This window comes from Dipodomys merriami, unplaced genomic scaffold (assembly GCF_024711535.1).
Source record: "Dipodomys merriami isolate MVZ:Mamm:240054 unplaced genomic scaffold, mDipMer1.0.p SCAF_56, whole genome shotgun sequence".
Taxonomy (NCBI): Eukaryota; Metazoa; Chordata; class Mammalia; order Rodentia; family Heteromyidae; genus Dipodomys; species Dipodomys merriami.
The window spans coordinates 3,891,597-3,910,236 of NW_027206135.1; the positions used below are offsets into that span (position 1 = coordinate 3,891,597).

The 18,640-nt window shown below is 40.4% G+C and overlaps 1 pseudogene; it reads right to left on the minus strand.

Moving 5' to 3' along the window:
- Positions 1–17,379: 17,379 nt before the first annotated feature.
- On the minus strand, positions 17,380–18,110 carry LOC138812099 (S-phase kinase-associated protein 1 pseudogene; annotated as a pseudogene).
- Positions 18,111–18,640: the final 530 nt, after the last annotated feature.

Here is an 18,640-nt window from a genome sequence, read left to right on the forward strand (position 1 = left end):
AGTCAAAAGCACTTCAAGGGATGTTTGCTTTAACTTATCAGTGTCTTGCAAGGGTAGAAAGCTTGGATTCACTGAATCAGGATTTCTTTGGTTTCCAGGTTCTACTACTGAACAACAAACACTAACACTTCCTTCAAATATATCTTCAAAAATGACAATTCTAGCCAGGCACCAGTTGCTCACATCTATTATTTTAGCTACTCAGGAGCTGAAGATCACAGCTCAGAGCCAGCCTGTGCAGCAAAATCTGTGACACTCTTATTTCCAATTAAGCAACAAAAAGTCAGAAGTGAAGCTGTGGCTCAACTGGTAGACCACTAGCAAAAAAAGCTCAGGCACAGTGTCCAGGCTCTAAGTTCAAGTACCAGGACCAGCATGAAAAAAGGCAATTCTATTCCCTTTTAAGAAGTTGAAGAGCCACTTGTTTTTGAAGAATGACAATAGCATTTTTCAGCTCTTTTATTTTCTTTTCTCAAAAAGCAGTAAAAGGAAATGGTAGAATTTTTTTTGAGGGAGGCCTACTTGGGTTTGAACTTAAGGCCTGGCACTTATAGGCAGATGCTCTACTTGAGTCACACCCTAAGCTAAAGTGTACAGTGATCCCCATATTTGCATCTAAGGATGGCAAACATACCCCTCCATACCTAGATTTTTATTGGTTGAGATAGGAGTCTCATGAACATTTTGCCCATCCTGGCTTCAAATTGAAATCTTCCCAATTTCCATCTCGGGAGCAGTTAGGATTGCAGGACTGAGCCACTTAGCCCAGTTATTATTTTTGAAACAAAATCTTGCTATGTGTAACATAGACTGCCTAGCCAGCAGAGACCAAAAGGGAATCTTCTGTACCTTTCTGGAAGAAACTAAATAATCTAAGTCCTCCAGACCAGATTCTTGATAATCTACAGAGATTTGTTTTAAGCCTATTTTATTGGTCCATTGAGCTCTCATTTCAACAACTGGAAAGTCTCCAAGATAATCAAGATTTCTAATAGGTAGAAATATATATGAAATTTGCTATATCATAGCTCCTATAAATATTTTCTCATTATTAGAGTCAAGAGTCTATATGCCACAAATAAACACAATATGCTGGCTTGTCAAATCATGAGCTCTTAGCCTGATTGAGTCCTGAACGGCCAATGTGTGACAAATAGAACAAAAAACTCATCTTGCTATAGAACAAAAAACTCATCCTGCTACTTAAACAATCTGAGCCTGGCCTTATTGGGCCAAGCACCAGTGGCTCACATTTGTACTAAGGAGGCTAAGATCCGAGGAGGGAGGTTCAAAGCCAGTTAGGGCAGGAAGTCTACCTTATCTCCAATTAACCACTAAAAAGCCAGAAGTGGAGATGTGTCTCATATAGTAGAGTGCCAGTTGAGTAAAAAAGCCCAGAATTTAAGTCCCACGAACCATACACTGCACGTGTACGCACGCGCGCGCGCACACACACACACCCCTTAGAAATATACAGTCATACATAGATATATGCAATGTATTAGTATATTGCCATTTTGTAATTATTAAAATTTATGTTTCACTATTTTTAAAATTAGGTTATTCAGACTAACTTCCTAAGTACTGCTAGTATAGGGAACTGCTCAAATTTTCCCTTCTAAAGAAACCCATGGCTTCCTTACTGTCATCAGCAGCATAATTATTATTACTACGGACTCAATGAAATACATTACTTGCTAAAAGCCACGCCAGCTAAACACTCCATCACCATTTTTTTTGGTTTATTTCCTTATGACTTGGGAAGAATGAAAACAATCTTTTAACCAAATTTCATGTAATGTCACAGGACAATGAGTTATATCTAATTTTCTCAGTCTGCATTCTGAAACAACGTATGTTCCTTCACTATTCAAACACAAAATCTTCTATAGTTGAGGGACAGCACTCAGGCCCAGAGTTCAAGCCCCATGACCAACAACAACAACAAAAAATCTTCTATAGTTTTCCAGAATTTCAGTAACGTCCAGCGAATAAAGGATGGTTTCATCTGAATGAAGACCATTGGTTACCTAAAGTTTGCTGATTTCTATGAAGAGACATCCTCTGCTAACAAAGGTGGGGAAATGGTGACAGCAGAGGGATCCAGAGTCAAACCAAAGTCATGCTCACCAAACAGCACCTCAAGAAAATGAGGAAGTAAATTCTAGACTCGGCCATGATGACAAGTACATGTAATGTGTGCTTTTAATTTTTTTATTGCTTAATTTTAGCTCAAACCATATCCATAAGAGTCATGTGCTGCATTTGTGTATCTAAAACAGGCACCCTTCATTTATGTTGCCAGGGACGGTGGCTATGCCATGCACAGAGCTGTGTGAAAGGAGCTTTCCCCTCCATTGCAGGTGCTGTAACTGTGCCACACTTCTGCAGGCCTGCCCTGTACCCAGATAGATCTAATTGCTTTTGTTTCCAACAGGAAGAATGAATATTTCGTCTGGGTTCTTGACATCTTGCTTTGTTTGCTAAGTAGTCTACAAACCAAGGTGGAAACGATTTTTTAGGGGGGTTGAGGGATGGAGATGAACCCTCCAGGCAGCATTTCTGGGAGGACTGTTTCTAAATAGAGAGAATGCACTGTTTTGAAATTCTTACAGCCTTTAATTATAACTTGTTTTTGTTTTTGTTTTTGTTTTTTGGGGGTCCGGTCATGGGGCCTGAACTCTGGGCCCGGGCGCTGTCCCTCAGCTCTTCAGCTCAAGGCTAGCACTCTACTACTTGAGCCACGGCGCCACTTCTGGCTTTTTTCTTCTTGCTTATGTGGTGCTGAGGAATCGAACCCAGGGCCTCATGCATGCAAGGCAAGCGCTCTACCACTGAGCCACCTTCCCAGCCCCTAATTATAACTTGTGATCTATAGTATACATGCTTTATGAGTACATATGATTTATACAGATGCTGGATCTATCAAAACTCATTAAAAATAGTATGAGTCTACCACTGGGAGCAAAATAATAATCCACTGCTCACTTGCTCATCTAAGTGCTCCTTACTTATCCACTTATCATTATGAAACTTTCCTCTCATAAGATGTTTATAGTCTAAAAGGTCAACTTAGACGTCCAGAAATTAAATATATTCAGCAGTATGCTGGAGGCCACAGAGACCAATGAAGGGGTATTTAGTCCCACATACTGTAAAGAAAGTCTTCTTTCTGAGAGAATGATAGTTTATCCAGCAAGTCAGTCAAGTACAGAAAAGTAGGAAGGGTATTCCAGAGGGAAGGATCCTTGTGCAATTCAAGCCAGCAGAGTGTGAAGGCATCCCCAGAGTATAAAATGTCAAGTGCCAAGCAAGGAGGGCAGGAAATGAGGCTGGAGAGACAGGGAGAAGGAAATACACAAAAGGCTCAGACTCAACCACTTTGTAGTTTGGGAGTCAGCCACAACAGGACCATAAAACGGGGAAGTTACAAAGCTTGAACTGAGTTTTAGGTAGAATAACCTAGCTGTATTGCCAATAAAAGTAAACGTACAACTTGTAATACCTTGCTGCAATTTGAAGAATAACATTTTACTTACTTGTATTATTCAAGGTTTAATTTTGAAATTCCTCACAAATTAAATCCGAATAAGGCACACACATATCCTTGATATAAAGGCCAGAAAGCACCTCCTCATCTTGGCTTTTTCTACAGTCCACGTCTCCCTCTACTTCCCACTTAATCAGCTGCTCCAAGGAATTGAAAAGTTGAATCAGAAACAGCTCTTTCCTATTTATCTTTTGCAGAACTATGTCTGGAAAGTACCATTCATCATCTTTGACCTAGTGAGCAGAAAGACACAAGTAAAAAATCTGTCCTTGAGAGGAGGAAAAGTGTAAAGTTTTATTTTGTTTGTTGATTGGCTAAGAATTCTTTCATTTAGTTTTATTTTATTTTTCAAAAATGTTTATATCACCAAGAGCTAGTGAGGAAGGAAAGCCTACAAATGCAAGTTACTACCAGAGACAACGCTTCTTACTGCTGATAGTACTTTTAGGCTAACACAAGATAACTGTGGTGTTATGCAACTTAAAAATCAACTCTTAGTAACTGACATGTTTCTGGCTCTACCTGCTAAAGGTTCCTGGCTCAGATAATATGATGAAACCCTGCTATGCTCCACCTTAATTCTTCGGAATGAAAATCTCCTTTAGCTCAGCATTCACACTACAATTCTTATTGTCCTCCCTTTCCAACTTTGTCCACTTCCTAATACTTAATGTAAAATAGGAGTATTTCCCCTCTACCCCCTGTCTTAACAGTATGTTATGAAGTATCTATGCCAGCTTCTCCCCATGATATTTTTCAAATGTGCTGCACATGTGAATAAAACTATTCCTTTTGCTTTTTCAAAAGAAAAACCTAACTTCACTTCTTCACAATTCTGTTACAAAGTCACAAAACCAAAGCAAACAAACAAACAAGTCCAATAGCTTGGAAAACTAGCTAGAGTCGTATGACCTGATTTTACTGTTGAAAAAAACTTATTATAATACTATGACTCTATCTTTTAAAACAATTCTATGCTGAGCACCAGTGAAGCACACCTCTAATGCTAGCTACTCAGGAGGCAGACGTCTGAGGATTGCAGTTCAAAACCAGCCCAGGCAATAAAGTCCATGAGACTCATATCTCCAATTAACCACCAAAACAAAAAAGCCAGAGTGGAGCTGTGGTACAACTGGTAAAGCACCAACCTTGAGTGAAAAAGTTCAGGGACAGTGTCCAGGCCAGGGGTTCAAGGCCTATTACCAACTATATATCCCTCAAACTCTACTATTTCCACCCAAATATTTAATAATTTAGAGCTTTGAAATGATCTACAATTTTGCTACTGCATCCATTCAACATAGTCCAAGTACCTGGGGGCTGGAGCCACTTGCACAAAGGGTATTTTTCATCATAAATAGATCCATCCCATAGCATGACCAAATTTCACATGAGCTTTTCTGGGCATCAAAGTAACTTGCAAAGTAGTGAAGAGGCACAGACAAGACACTGCAGCCCCAGCTCCATCACTAGCTGAAGCTAGTGGACTGATTACTTATTCTACTGAGTCAGGTTGAACTTGACCAGATAAAGAATGTTATAAAACTCTGGATGAGAAGCAAGTTAGAAAGAAGTAAAGATGGCAGTCCAGCAGATGGAGAGTGGTGGTAATAAATGGCACTGTTGAGAGAAAGGATGAGAAAAATATCACAAAAGGAAGATTCTAGTCCTGCAGTTCCTAAGCTGTCAAGCCTGACACAAGGCACTAGAGAAGATAGCAAACTACCAGCATCGATGAAACTTTGTCTCCACCTCCACCTCCTCCAGGCAAAACCACAACAGCAGTGGTGACTAAGAAGACTGCTCTCTAAAGAAGTCGTGTTGACAAGCCGGGTGCTGGTGGCTCACGCCTGTAATCCTAGCTACTCAGGAGGCTGAGATCTGAGAATCGCAGTTCAAAGCCAGCCTGGGCAAGAAAGTCCATGAGACTCTTATCTCCAATAAGCTACCAGAAAACTGGAAGTGGAGCTGTCGCTCAAGTGGTAGAGCACCTTGAGCTGAAGAGCTGAGGGCAGGGCCCAGGCCCAGAGCTCAAGCCCCACAACCAACAAAAAAGAAGAAGTTGTGTTAACTTACTGGAAAGAATTAGGACTGAGGGGAGGTAGAAAAGTCTCATTCAGGAAAGCCAAGGCTCTTCTTTGTCAACCTTTATAATGTGTTTCAATTTTAGGAAGGAAAGAGGGAGGGAAGGAGGGAGGGAAAGAAAAAGGAAAAGAGAGGAAAGGGAAGGAGAAAAAAGGAGGAAAGGAAAAGGAAAAGGAAGGAAAGAAGAGGAGGGAGGAAGGAAGGGAGGAAGGGAAAAGAAAGGGCAGAAGGAAGGAAGGGAGGAAGGGAAAAAGGAAGGGCAGAAGCAAGGGACGAAGGGAAGGAGGGAAAAAGAAAGGGAGGGAAGAAGGAAGGGAGAGAACATGCAATCAGGAAAATAATGCAATTTTTCAACCATTATACAATATCAGGACACTGGGAAAAGTCAGAAAAGAGAAAAGTTACTTCAAATATGTAAGAGTTGCAAATGAATGACCAAGAAGACCTGAGAAGGTCTGAGAAGTCTGAGAAGGCATGGTGAGGTGAGTGGAGGAGCACTTTGGTAAAGTGAAGAGCTCAGTTGGTAACACAAGCAAACACTTCTGAAAGCTATGATTATCAATTAAGTGGTATAAGTAAATAAATAAAACAAACTATGGCAAGGACTTATCACACATGTGTGTATATAACTGTTTTCTGATATCTTCAGGTCCCCAAGAGTAAATTACAGTCATAGAATCAGTACTCCAATTTGAGTAATGTAGAAATTCTAATTAATCAGAAAATGACCAAAACACAATAATCTGATTAGGATCTGGATGATAAGGATTCTGACACCTGTGTCTCCCCCACTGGCAGGTGAGTGACACAGGGACACGGGCTCAATTGTGTAGTTTGGGCATTCAGCCTGGGTACAGGCACAAGGTAGGAGCTCCACACACACTCATGTATGTGTAATATGTGAATTGGAAGAGTGATAGCATTCTAAAAGTCTGATTTGGAGCTTTCTAAAGCTGTTCTCTATCTGAGGTCACAATGCTAGATAAAGTTCATGAATACAAATTACAGTCCTGCACACATCCTGTACCAGACAAGACAATGCAAAGAGTACTTAGAAGAACTATCAAATAATGGTGAGAATGAATGATTCTGGTACAACTGGGCCCTAGTCTTGGCCTGGACCTACATATGTTATAGCGAAGGGCTGTTTATTTACCTCTCTAGGTGTTATGTTGTCATTTTTATATTGTATGCCTCATTGGGGCTGGGAGTGGAGCTCAACAGTAAAATGTGTGCTTAGCCCGAACAAAGCCCTCAGTTCAGTTTAACATTTTCCTTTATTTTTTTCAAAGTGGATATATACATTATTATTTTAGCAAATAGATTTGCATTTAACTTGCAGAGAAACAAAAAAAAATGAGTAAGATCTTCCTAAGGTAGACTTCTAAGTTGACCAACATATATATACTAGGTAAAATATGATCCAAAGAGGTGAGAACCTTAGGAAAGACTGAGGGATCTTCTAACAAAACTTGCATAATAAATATATGAAGGACTAAACTTCAGAACCCACCTTTCCAACACAATGATCTCAACAACATACAAGATAAGACTCCAGCATGGGGGGAAAATAACACCCTCCATTTTTTAATTTTTGGGTTTTTTTTCTTCAAGAACTGAGTAGTTGTAGCCATTGGCCATTGTCTCCATAACAATATACCCCTCACCAAATAGATGGGCTTTTGTCAGTTATGGTTTGTCCTTTTTTAGCTCTGAAAGTAATATTTTTTCTCTTTTAAGCAGACTCTATTTCATGGGAATTTTCTCAGTGCTACTACTGGTTCCACTATATTTCAATATTATGAGAATTACACTGTGTTTGAGTAGTTCTCTGCTATGTGTGAAGAAAAGTCCCATTGGATGTATCATTGGAAGGCGTTTGTCAGCAGGTGTCACTAACTGCTGATTGGGAAGAGGAATATGTATGTTCAAAGCTATAGTGTCTTACAGACAGTCTGAATGTGAAGGTCAGAAAAGTGACACCTGGTTGACCAGGTATCTCCTTAATATTCAGCAAATAAAAGAGTATGGTGCTTCTGGTCTGGGCATGAGAGGGGCTGTCAAATTTTCTCCTCTTACTTCTTTGCTTGGCAGAATCTAAGTCAGCCTTCCACTTTGTCTATAAAACTTCCCTCAAGACCTGCTTTGAAATTAATTGTTCTTTCTGTCACGTTCCCACTTCATCCAGCTGTTATCACTCTTATTTCATTCATTCTTGTATTACAGCTGGGTGCTTGTGCATCTGTCCCTCATCCTTCTTGGGAATACGAACTGATCAAATCCATCTGTGACTTTTCTCTGTTGCCATGGAACCCGGTACTTCACAGTTAGTAAATCTTTGGTAAGTTGAATTCTATTATCTCCTCTTTTTGCATGAAAGGGTCAGTCTGATAAATTTATGTTTAGTCACCTAACAACAGACTTCCATTAAACTTGGCCCTTAGACCTGCAGTCCTAGGCATCTGATTTTTAGATATATTTCACAAGGTCATCAGGTATACAAAGTATGGGCTACTTGCTGGTGCAGCACACACCTGTTGTAACTGGTCCCCAACAGCTTTTTTACTTCTTTGCATTTCTTAATGACCTTATGCGCCGTGTTCATTGCCCACAGACCAATGACTACCAAATTTCTCACTTCTGGCCCTCATCTACCTAAGTTTTACAACTGTATGTCAAACCATTTAGTCACATATTCCTCTTAATATTTACAGGTAACTCAAACTCCATATGACAATCATCTCCCAAAAAGTCGTATCAGTTGTTGAGATCTGCAGGCGATTACTACACTATAAGATCTGAGGGGCTGGTAAAGTGGCTCAGTGGTAGAGTGCTTGCCTTGCATGCATGAGGCCCTGGGTTCGATTCCTCAGCACCACATAAGCAAAAAGAAAAAAGCCAGAAGTGGCGCTGTGGCTCAAGTGGTAGAGCGCTAGCCTTGAGCTGAAGAGCTGAGGGACAGCACCCAGGACCACAGTTCAGGCCCCATGATCAGACCCAAAACAAAAAGATCTGACAAAACCATTGCCACCTAGCCTACATTTCCAACAATGAGTATATTTCTTTTTTTTTTTTTTTAATCAGTCATGAGCCTGAACTCTGGGCCTGGGCGCTGTCCCTCAGCTCTTCAGCTCAAGGCTAGTACTCTACCACTTGAGCCACAGCACCATTCCCGGCTTTTTCTGCTTATGTGGTGCTGAGGAATTGAACCCAGGGCCTCATGTATGCAAGGCAAGCACGCTATCACTGAGCCACCTTCCCAGCCCAAAATGAATTATTTCTTTACAAGAACTTCAGAGACCTCTGTTGAGTACAATATAGACATAGATCAATGCTAGAAGATTTGTTATGCCTCCCCTTACAAGTTTTCTCATGTGTGAGGAAACTAGGTCTTGCGAATATTCCACTTTCTAATTAGAGAAAGTTGGTGGCAAGTTTTAAAGGAGGAAACAATATCTCTTTGGGCTTAGCCCTTGCTTATACTCACAGAAGGTCTATTTTATCTCCTGCTAATTGTAAGCTTAGCAAAGAGTCAGGATGGTCCCTAAGGGTATATGAATTGCTAGTTGCATTGCCCTAGTACAAATGAAAACACACATGTGTTTTACACACACACACACACATACACACACACACACACACACACACACACACACACACAAGCAAATACAGGTTGTTTCATGGGAATAAACACTAAGACCAAAAGCATTCCAAGGGGACAAAGTTTTAACTGGAATAACCAGCAATAAAGAAAGAACAAAGGTGAGTTACTGTCAAAAATGGCAGCCTTGGACTAGAACCATGGCTCAAGTGGTAATGGCAGAGTGCCAGCCAAGCAAAAGAAGAAAGCATGCAAGGCCCTCAGTTTAAGCCCTTTACTAGCACATACACACAACATAAAAGGCAGCTTAAAGCCCTGAAAAAATTGTAAATGAACAAAAGGAATAAACTGGTTACTCCATACACACACACACACACACACACACACACACACACACACACACAGGTACTAGCAGATGTGCTCTTTTCCTCCCAGTCCCACCCCTACCTCACCTCTGCACTTATCACTTAGCTCCAGGATCTGACCTCAGGTCAAACTAGAGGACTCTAGACTTTACAGATTCTGTAGAACCTCTATGCCCTGCCCATCTACAACACTGGTCTGGGTACCCTGTATTACAAGTCAATTTTGGAAATAGGTGAGTGGATGTAAAAAAAAATGTTTTTAAACAACTTCCCTTCAGGGGTCCAAGTCTTAATTTTTCCATCTCTAAAATTCCCTTTCCTCAAGGTAGTTCCCGCTCCACATTCTTCACCCACATCAACTCCCATACCCATTCCAACCTCACTGATTTTTTCTTCCCTCAGACATCTAAAGAGCCAACAGTCTTCTATTTATCTGCTATTTTACTGAAACAAGGCAAAAGAATAGTTTGAACCTCATTCCTCCAATTATTGGAGTCCAATAACATTTTTAAGTGCTTTGTTTTACACAGTGGCACTGTTTGTGGTGTTTTCTAATTAGTTTGGAGGCTTGTCAGACTCACTTGACTATATTCTGGAGGCTTTAGCTTGATGAGAATTATCTTTATATTTATTTTTTTACTTCAGTGTCTTCCCTAAACTCTCACAAGTGTAGACATAATGTGAGTTAAGAAGACTGTGTGGCATTTGGGGTGTATTCCTTGCTCTCCACCTGTGGTTTCACCATGGATCCCCTGAGAGTTTTCCCAGGAGGCTTGGGGAAGCCAAGGTCTGACCAGGACACAACGAGTGGGCAGCTACAATGTTCCAGATGGAGCCTCATGGCAGAACCACAGGGTGACGTCATATTAATCTAGTTTCTACCACTGTAACAAATACCTGAGATAATCAAGTTATAAAGAGCAAAAGTTTATTTTTGAAGTTGCAAATTATAACCCATTGTTCCTTTTGCTTTTAGACCCCTGGCAAGGTGGCACAGCATGGCACAGAGTACATAGTGGAACAAAGCTAATTATCTCAAGGCCAAAAAGTGTGTGTGTGAGTGTGTGTGTGTGTGTGTGTGTGTGTGTGTGTGTGTGAGAGAGAGAGAGAGAGAGAGAGAGAATAGCAATTATCACAATCCATTCCAAAGGCATGCCCCTGTGACCTAAACTTCCCTCTAGGCACCACCACTAAATACTCCACCCTCGTCTTTAAACAGCATTGTACTAAAGACCAAGCCTTCAACTCAAGGCCCACTTAGGGCACATTCCAGATTCAATAGCTAGTCTTCCAGGGCTGACAAAGACATCCTGAGCTATCCTGGAAGAATCGGTGAAGAGGAGATCCCATTATAAGAGCAGCTTAAACCAAGCACCAATGACTCACACCTAAGGCTAAGATCTAAGGATTTCGGTTTGAAGCCAGCTGGAGCAGAGAAGTCTGTGAAATTCTTTTTTTTTTTTTCTGTGAAAATGCTGTACAGAGGAGTTACAATTACATGGGCAAGATAATGAGTACATTTCTTATCAAGCATTGTTGCCTCCTCCTTTGTTTTCCCTTCCTATCCCTTCCCATCTCCCACCCCTGCCCTCCCATACCCACCCCCAGCCCCCTCAACCTCCACCTCCCCACCCCTACATCACACCCCTCCCCCCCCCAGCCAAAGTTGTAGAGTTCATTTTTTGAAATAACGACTTGTACATCTCATTGTTGCAATGGGTCCACCTGTATCCCTATTTAAACAATTTGTTTTTCCTTCCCCTCCACAAATTATACCAACATCAAATACAGTGAAAGCAGGGGTTATGCTGTGGAGGAGGGACATACAAAGCAACAAAGAAACCATTTTAGAAAAAAATCACAAGAAAGAAAAAACATTTGAATCCTTATCTTGGGGTTCATTCCCTAACATCAACTTATCTGACCTTTTCTGCTTGTCTCAGACATATACTAGTTATTGCAAATAAGGGAAACCATGGGGCCTATGTTTCTTTGGGCCTGCTTACTTCACTTAATATAATTTTTTTCAAGTCTTTCCATTTCCTAACAAATGGGGCAATGTCATTCTTTCTGATGGAGGCATAGAATTCCATCGTGTATCTATACCACATTTTCTTGATCCATTCATCTACTGAGGGGCATCTGGGTTGGTTCCATATCTTAGCTATGGTAAATAATGCTGCAATAAACATAGTGTACTGGTAGCTTTAGTATGGTCTTGTTTGTGATCATTTGGGTAAATGCCCAAAAGTGGGATTGCTGGATCATAGGGGAGCTCTATATGGAGTCGTTTGAGGAACCTCCATACTACTTTCCAAAGTGGTTGAACAAGTTTACACTTTCACCAACAATGCAGTAAGATTCCCTTCTATCCACATCCCCTCCAGCATCTGTTGTTATTAGAGTTCTTGATTATAGCCATTCTAACTGGGGTGAGGTGGTACCTCAGTGTTGTTTTGATTTGCATTTCTTTTATGGCTAGGGATGTTGAGCATTTCTTCATGTGTCTATTGGCCATCCTTCTTTCCTCTTCAGAGAAGTTTCTCTTTAAGTCTTTAGCCCACTTATTTATTGAGCATTTGTTTCCTTGAGGATTTGTTGTTGGGGTTTTTAATTTTTTGAGTTCCAGGTATATTTTAGATATGAGACCCTTGTCCATTGTATGGCTAGCGAAGATCTTCTCCCAATCCGTGGGCTTTCTATTGATCTTGCTAGCTATGTCCTTTGCCATGCAGAAGCTCTGCAATTTCATGCAATCCCATTTGTCCAACCTTTCTTTGATTTGTTGTGTTTCTGGGTCTCTATTACGAAAATTTTTGCCTGTGCCAAGGAGACCTAGGGTTTCTCCTATTCCATCCTGTAATGTTTTCAGAGTGTCTGTTTTGACTCTGAGGTCTTTGATCCATTTGGAGTTGATTCTGGTGCAGGATGATAAGTCTGTGAAATTCTTATCTCCAATTAACCAGCAAAAACTCAGGAGTGGAGATGTGGCACAAGTGGTAAAGTGCCAGCCTTGACCAAATAAAGAGCAAGAGGCTCTATGTTTAAGCCCCAGTACTGGTGCGCGCGTGTGCGTGCACACACACGCACACACACACACACACAAGCTACTAATTGCTAAAGTATTTTAACCTGTCACTACCTATGTTTAGAAGTCTCTTTTGCAATTAGTGTTCATGACCAACCCTCTTTCCACTCCCCAATAAATAAATGAGAAAAAATTGTTTAAAAAAATCAATAAGGAACAAATTGCAAAAAGCACTGTTAGAAGACATTCTTTCATTGTTCAAACCCTGATTCTAAGAGAAAGGTTAATCTGAACTCCAAATCCTGAGCTGCAGGGGAAATGGAGGTGCTGAAAACTATGTGCTTTATTTACTGCCATTTTGCATGTCTAAAATCCTGAATGGAAAATTCAGCACCCCATAAGCCAGGCAGGAGCAGCCAATCATTTTTGAAGCAGTAATAGGGGAAGGCTGTGGCAATGAACATTACTACCTCGTTGACACAGAAATCCCTTTGAAGGCAGAGACAACCGGAATAGGCAAAGGGTCGCCACAGAAGTATGGGCTGCAAACCCATCTGGGAACCAAACCAACAACTTAGCATGCTCCAGATGTGCAAAATGACCATTTTCTTCCATCTCTAATCTTATTACCTCTTAGCCAGCATCTTCTGGGTGAAATCCCTAAGCTCGTCCTTCTAAACTGAAGGGCAAAGTAAGAGTTTTCAGGCTAATAGTTTATCAGACTTAATGATCGTTTTCAGAGAAAAATCTTTCTCCTTTCCTCTAGGGGGACCCTTATCTGGACTTTGAAAGAATTCATTTTGATGAAACTATAATTGAAGCAAGATAAATCTATGGCAAGTTTTCTATCACCACAAAGTTAATGGTGAAAAAGTATCTGACCATGTTGTAAAGCCATTAGAATAAATGAATGGCTCCACTGACGTACTCAAAATGAATGTGTCTGTCTTAAATGTAATTAAATAATTTGGTGGGAAAATTAAATGTTGAAGCAATTACCCACATGGATTAGAGCATTATGAAAATATTATGGAAAAGAAAAAATGGAAGCTATTATTCATAGTGCATGGGAATTTTCATGTCTTTGGCTTTTTTTCCCTCTCATTCCCTCCTAATGAAAGAGTGAGAAAGAGAGAGTAATATTTATGAAGTGTCTGATATGTGACAATATGTACTGTCATATCCATCATCTTGCTTGATTATCATAACAATTTGTGAGTTTATTTTACCGATAAGGTAAGCTGAGAGATGTCAAGACAAAACCACTTGTCAATCAGTAGCTGAATTAGCATTCCAGTTAAGATCTGTCTGACTCCACAATACTTTATAAAGCTGTAGCATCTAGCTTCTCCATTCAACCTCACATCCTATACCACTACTCTGTAGAAGCCATCATTGCAGCCTTACTCACCCCAGGCAACCCTCTCCCCTGCCCTCCTACGCAGTCAAGGAATGAAAGGGCCCCATGACTATATCCTTAACTTCTATTTAATGTTTAATCTACAAGCTTAAAAGAACAGTTATGTCACAAACAATCAGAAGAAAACAGAAGGCGAGTAATACAACTGGGAGTGATTTCTATCAGAACATAGAGAAATCTGTGTATTACTGTAAGTTTGTAGTGGTGAGAAGGTACTGGGAGGACAGCCAACTCTAAGTGGGAGTGGGTGTGGGAAAATGCAAAAGGAAGAAGGAAAGTTGCTAAAAATAAACAAAATAAAAACTGGCCATATGTACCAAATTATAAATTCTCTGGCTGCAAATATCATTTCTGCAATCTGAGGCCCCTTAGAGGAGCACACCTCATATCCAGTGTTAAAAACATGGGGGAGGACTCTGCCAATGCCCAACCATGGCAACCAAACCCTTCACAGGTAGCTGCTGAGACTCATGACCCGGTATTAACACAGTTAATAATATGACTCCCAACTCCAGCTCAATGTCACTATGTGAAAATCCTGACACCCTGGATAACCCAAACTTTAGACACTTCTGAAAATATGCCAAAAAAAAGTTCATTAACCTAACATCATAGTCATCAATGATTATGACTCAATCATGGTGGTGTGCATCTGGAATCCTGCCTAGCCAAAAAACAGAAGAGGATGTCAGTCCAAGCCCAGCCTTGGCAAAAGCACAAGACCCTAACTGTACACTTAAGCAAAAATGGATGAGAGTGTGCTTGCCTAGAAAGCATAGGAGCCCTAGTTCAAAACCCAGGACAAGTGAAAGGAGAAGGAAAAGGATGAGGAGAAGGGAAGGGATTTAGTAGTAAACAGAAATGCTGTTTTGTGTAAGAAAAAAATACCTTAGCTGAGCATAATCCTTAGCTACTCCAGAGGCATAGATATGAGAATTTTGGGTCAAAGTCAGCCATGACAGAAAAGTCTTATCTCCAGGACAAGAAAGACTCTTATCTCCAGTTAACCACCAGAAAGCCATAAGGGGAACTGTGGCTCAAATGATAAAGTGCTAGTCTTGAGCAAAACAAGAACAGAGACAGTGCCCAGGCCCTGAATTTAAGCCCCAGGACAAGAATGGGGAGAGCAGGTGGAGGGGGGAGGGAGGGAAGGAAGGAAAAGGAAGGAAGGAAGGAAGGAAGGAAGGAAGGAAGGAAGGAAGGAAGGAAGGAAGGAAGGAAGGAAGGAGGAAGGAAGGAAAGCGGAAGGAAGGAAGGAAGGAAGGAAGGAAGGAAGGAAGGAAGGAAGGAAGGAAGGAAGGAAGGAAGGAAGGAAGGGAAGGGAAGGAGGAAGGAAGGAAAGACAGGAAGAGAGAACAGAAAGAGAAAGAACTAAAAGAGAAAAAGAGAAGGAAAGAGAAAAAGGAAGGAAGGGAGAGAGGGAGGGAGGGAGGGAAGAAGAAAGGGAAGGAAAGGAAAGGAAAGAAAAGGAAAGGAAAGATCTTATACAAGATGGTGAACAATTGGTGCGGCTCCAAGAAAGTGTTCCGCAAAGAAATATGTGGTATAGCTTGGAAATCCCCTTTCAAAGTCCCTTTTCCATTTTCCTGAGGTAGCCTGAAATTTCCCTGCTTCTCTATCCTTTGGAATAACACCCTCATAGATCCCTACAAACATGTCAGCATTACCCTGGAGAATTAAAAAGTTCATTAACCCAAAATCATAATCATTAATGATTATGATTCAGTCATGGTGGTATACATCTGGAATCCCACCTATTCAGCCTAGGGAACACAGAAAGCAGTAAAGTCCAGCACACCATCAGAAGCCACCTCAGTACAACTCTTTCACCAAACCACCTCCTACCAGTGTTACCTAGTGAGTTCCAACCAGAGTCCCTCTCTTCTACCATCTCCAGCTGTACCTGGAGATGATCCCTGTTATCACAGCCTAGAAAAGGGAGAGCTTTGATCATGCTTCCCACTCTTCCCCTTGCAACCTTCCCTGTGCAGACAAAGGATTTCCCTGTCAGCTTCCCCACACCCTGTCCCTAGGACTGAAATATTCACAGGAAATTAAACTGGACTTCTATTCTTATATGAAATCTGGAGACCCCATTTATACAGTTAGTACAAGGAAGGACTTGTATTGACATTTAGACAACTTCTCAGTAATATTTCTGTTAAGTAGGCCTCTATTGTATTTGTATTTCTGCATTCTTTCACTGGTTGTTTTGTGTTTGTTTGGTTGGGGTTTTTTAACATATGAATACACTCCCAAACTTTTACTTACATTGCAGTCTAGAATACCCATAGACTGCACTCCAGCCTAGAAATCAACTTTGGCCAGATTTTTTTTCCTGATTTGTTTTGTTTTTAGTTTATCTTATTGATGTTATACATACATAGAATGAATTAAATAATTCTACATAATTGTTTAGAAACCATGATCCCTAACCCCTATCTCACCAACCCTGGTTTTTTTTCTTCCTAATGGAATATATATAGTATATATCTCACAAGTTTCTGCATGGCAGAGGACATAGCTAACAAGCTAAAAAGACAGTCTACAAAAATGGGAGATCTTTGTAGCCAGATTCTTACTTCCCAGTAGTTTCTGACTCTATCTTCTACATTTCAGCGTACTGTCACTTTCTTATTAGCATATCTTAATAGTATCAAGGAATTTCATTGGGACATTTCCATCTATGCATAGAATGTAATCCGAATAAAGCCTACAAACAGTCCCTGCTTTGCACTTATGTCATTTTTTTTACTCTGCAACTTACTTTTTATTGAAAGAATCTTATGAAGGATTTTTTAATTTAGCCACCTACTCAATGGCAAAGGTTTAATTGCTTTTTTACATGCAACTACTATGAACTATTTTCTCCACAAGGAAACCCTGATCAGAAAAAGATGACATACCACATAAATTGTTTTTAATAAAAAAAAAAAAAACTAACCAGCTGTCTAGTTACATTTCTCCCCCCAAAACACTACCTAAACTTGGTAGTAACTGAATCTCTAGGCAACGTATTCAAAGTTGAGATTAAAATTTAGATGAAAAAAGAGTCCTCAGGTCCAATTAAGAGCCCTGCTTCATACATACCAGTGGTCCTACCTAGACTTTAGACAATATACTAAAAACCCCTCTAAGAACATTAACTTCAAATAGCCTTTTTCCGGTTTCCAATTTGTGAATAAAGATATATTTTGTTAATTCTATCAGAAACATTGTTGCAACTTGTTTTATTTACAATGCCAACTTCTGCAAGCTTAACTAAAGTTAACTAGACAAGAAACTAGGCAGAAATTGCTCTTACAGAAAGAGAAATCCTAAAATGCCACTTTCCACAGAGAACCCATAATTGTTTTATTCAGAAAAGAGAAGCTTTCACTCAGACTAGAAGAAACTCAGCCAAAGTTTGGGATGTGTATTCAAACTACACATGCAATGAGGACAATATTAGGCTAATACTATTGATATGCTGTTGCATTTGTCTACTGTTTGTCTAATATTAACAATTATAAACAGAGCAGTGCAACTAGTATTCAGGACAATCCTTGTAATGTTACAGTGTCAGGCACATTTCACTTCTCTTCACACCACTGGTTCTCTTTGCGTACCTGGGCTTCCTCCTCTTCAGTAAAGTCATTTTTGATATTGAAAGCTTTGTGAATCTCCTCAGGAGTTTTCCCCTTAATCATACTGGCAACAGTCTTACATGTGACATCAAGCAAACCTTTTATGTCTAAGAAGTTTGCAGCCAGAATAAGTTCAAAAGGTGTTCCTTGGTCAACTTTCAGGAATTCTTGGTCCCAAACAGGAACATCATCTGTACGCTTTCCTTTGTTCTCATCATCCTCAGGAGGAGGAGGATCATCCTTGTGGTGGGTGCACCACGGAATGACCTTTTTTAATATTGCTGCATTAACATGTGGTAGAGAAACTGGGTCATCATCTCCTTCATCATCCATTCCCAGATCTTCCAACATGGTCTTGATGGTCACAGATTGTTTGGCAATTTCTACATCAACTTCAACTATTTCTCCATCAGAACTCTGTAAATATGAAGGCATGGTGTTTGGTCTCAAAAAGATGGCGGACAGGAGTCTACTGGAGCGGGGCGACATCTGCGAAGACGAAGACAAGGCCACCCGTCATTTTTTTATTTTAGTCTAGAGTCTACATATGAGAGAAAATATGTGATCTTTTTCTTGCTCAGCCTGGCAGATTTTCACTTAACATCATGTTCTTCAGTTCTATCCATTTTCCTGCAGACAATCTAATTTCATTCTTCTTTATGGTTAAAGAATATTATAACTTAAATTAGTAAAGTTATTTTCAAATTAGGCACTGTCATGAAATAAATGACTATTAATAAAGCTTTTTTTTCCTCCACATATAAAACAGGCCACAGGCTGTGAGGTGGTTTGGAAAGCGTTCTGGGAAAGAAGTCAAGAGATTCCAATCCTATAACCTGTCCCCAAGCAGAGTTTGGGAGGAGGGGGAGGAGGGAGGGAGGTCTCCAGGCCAGTGTCCTCCCTGAGGACCATGCCAGATGCCTGCTTCTAAATTTGGAAGGGCTTATTACAAGACATTTTGTCAT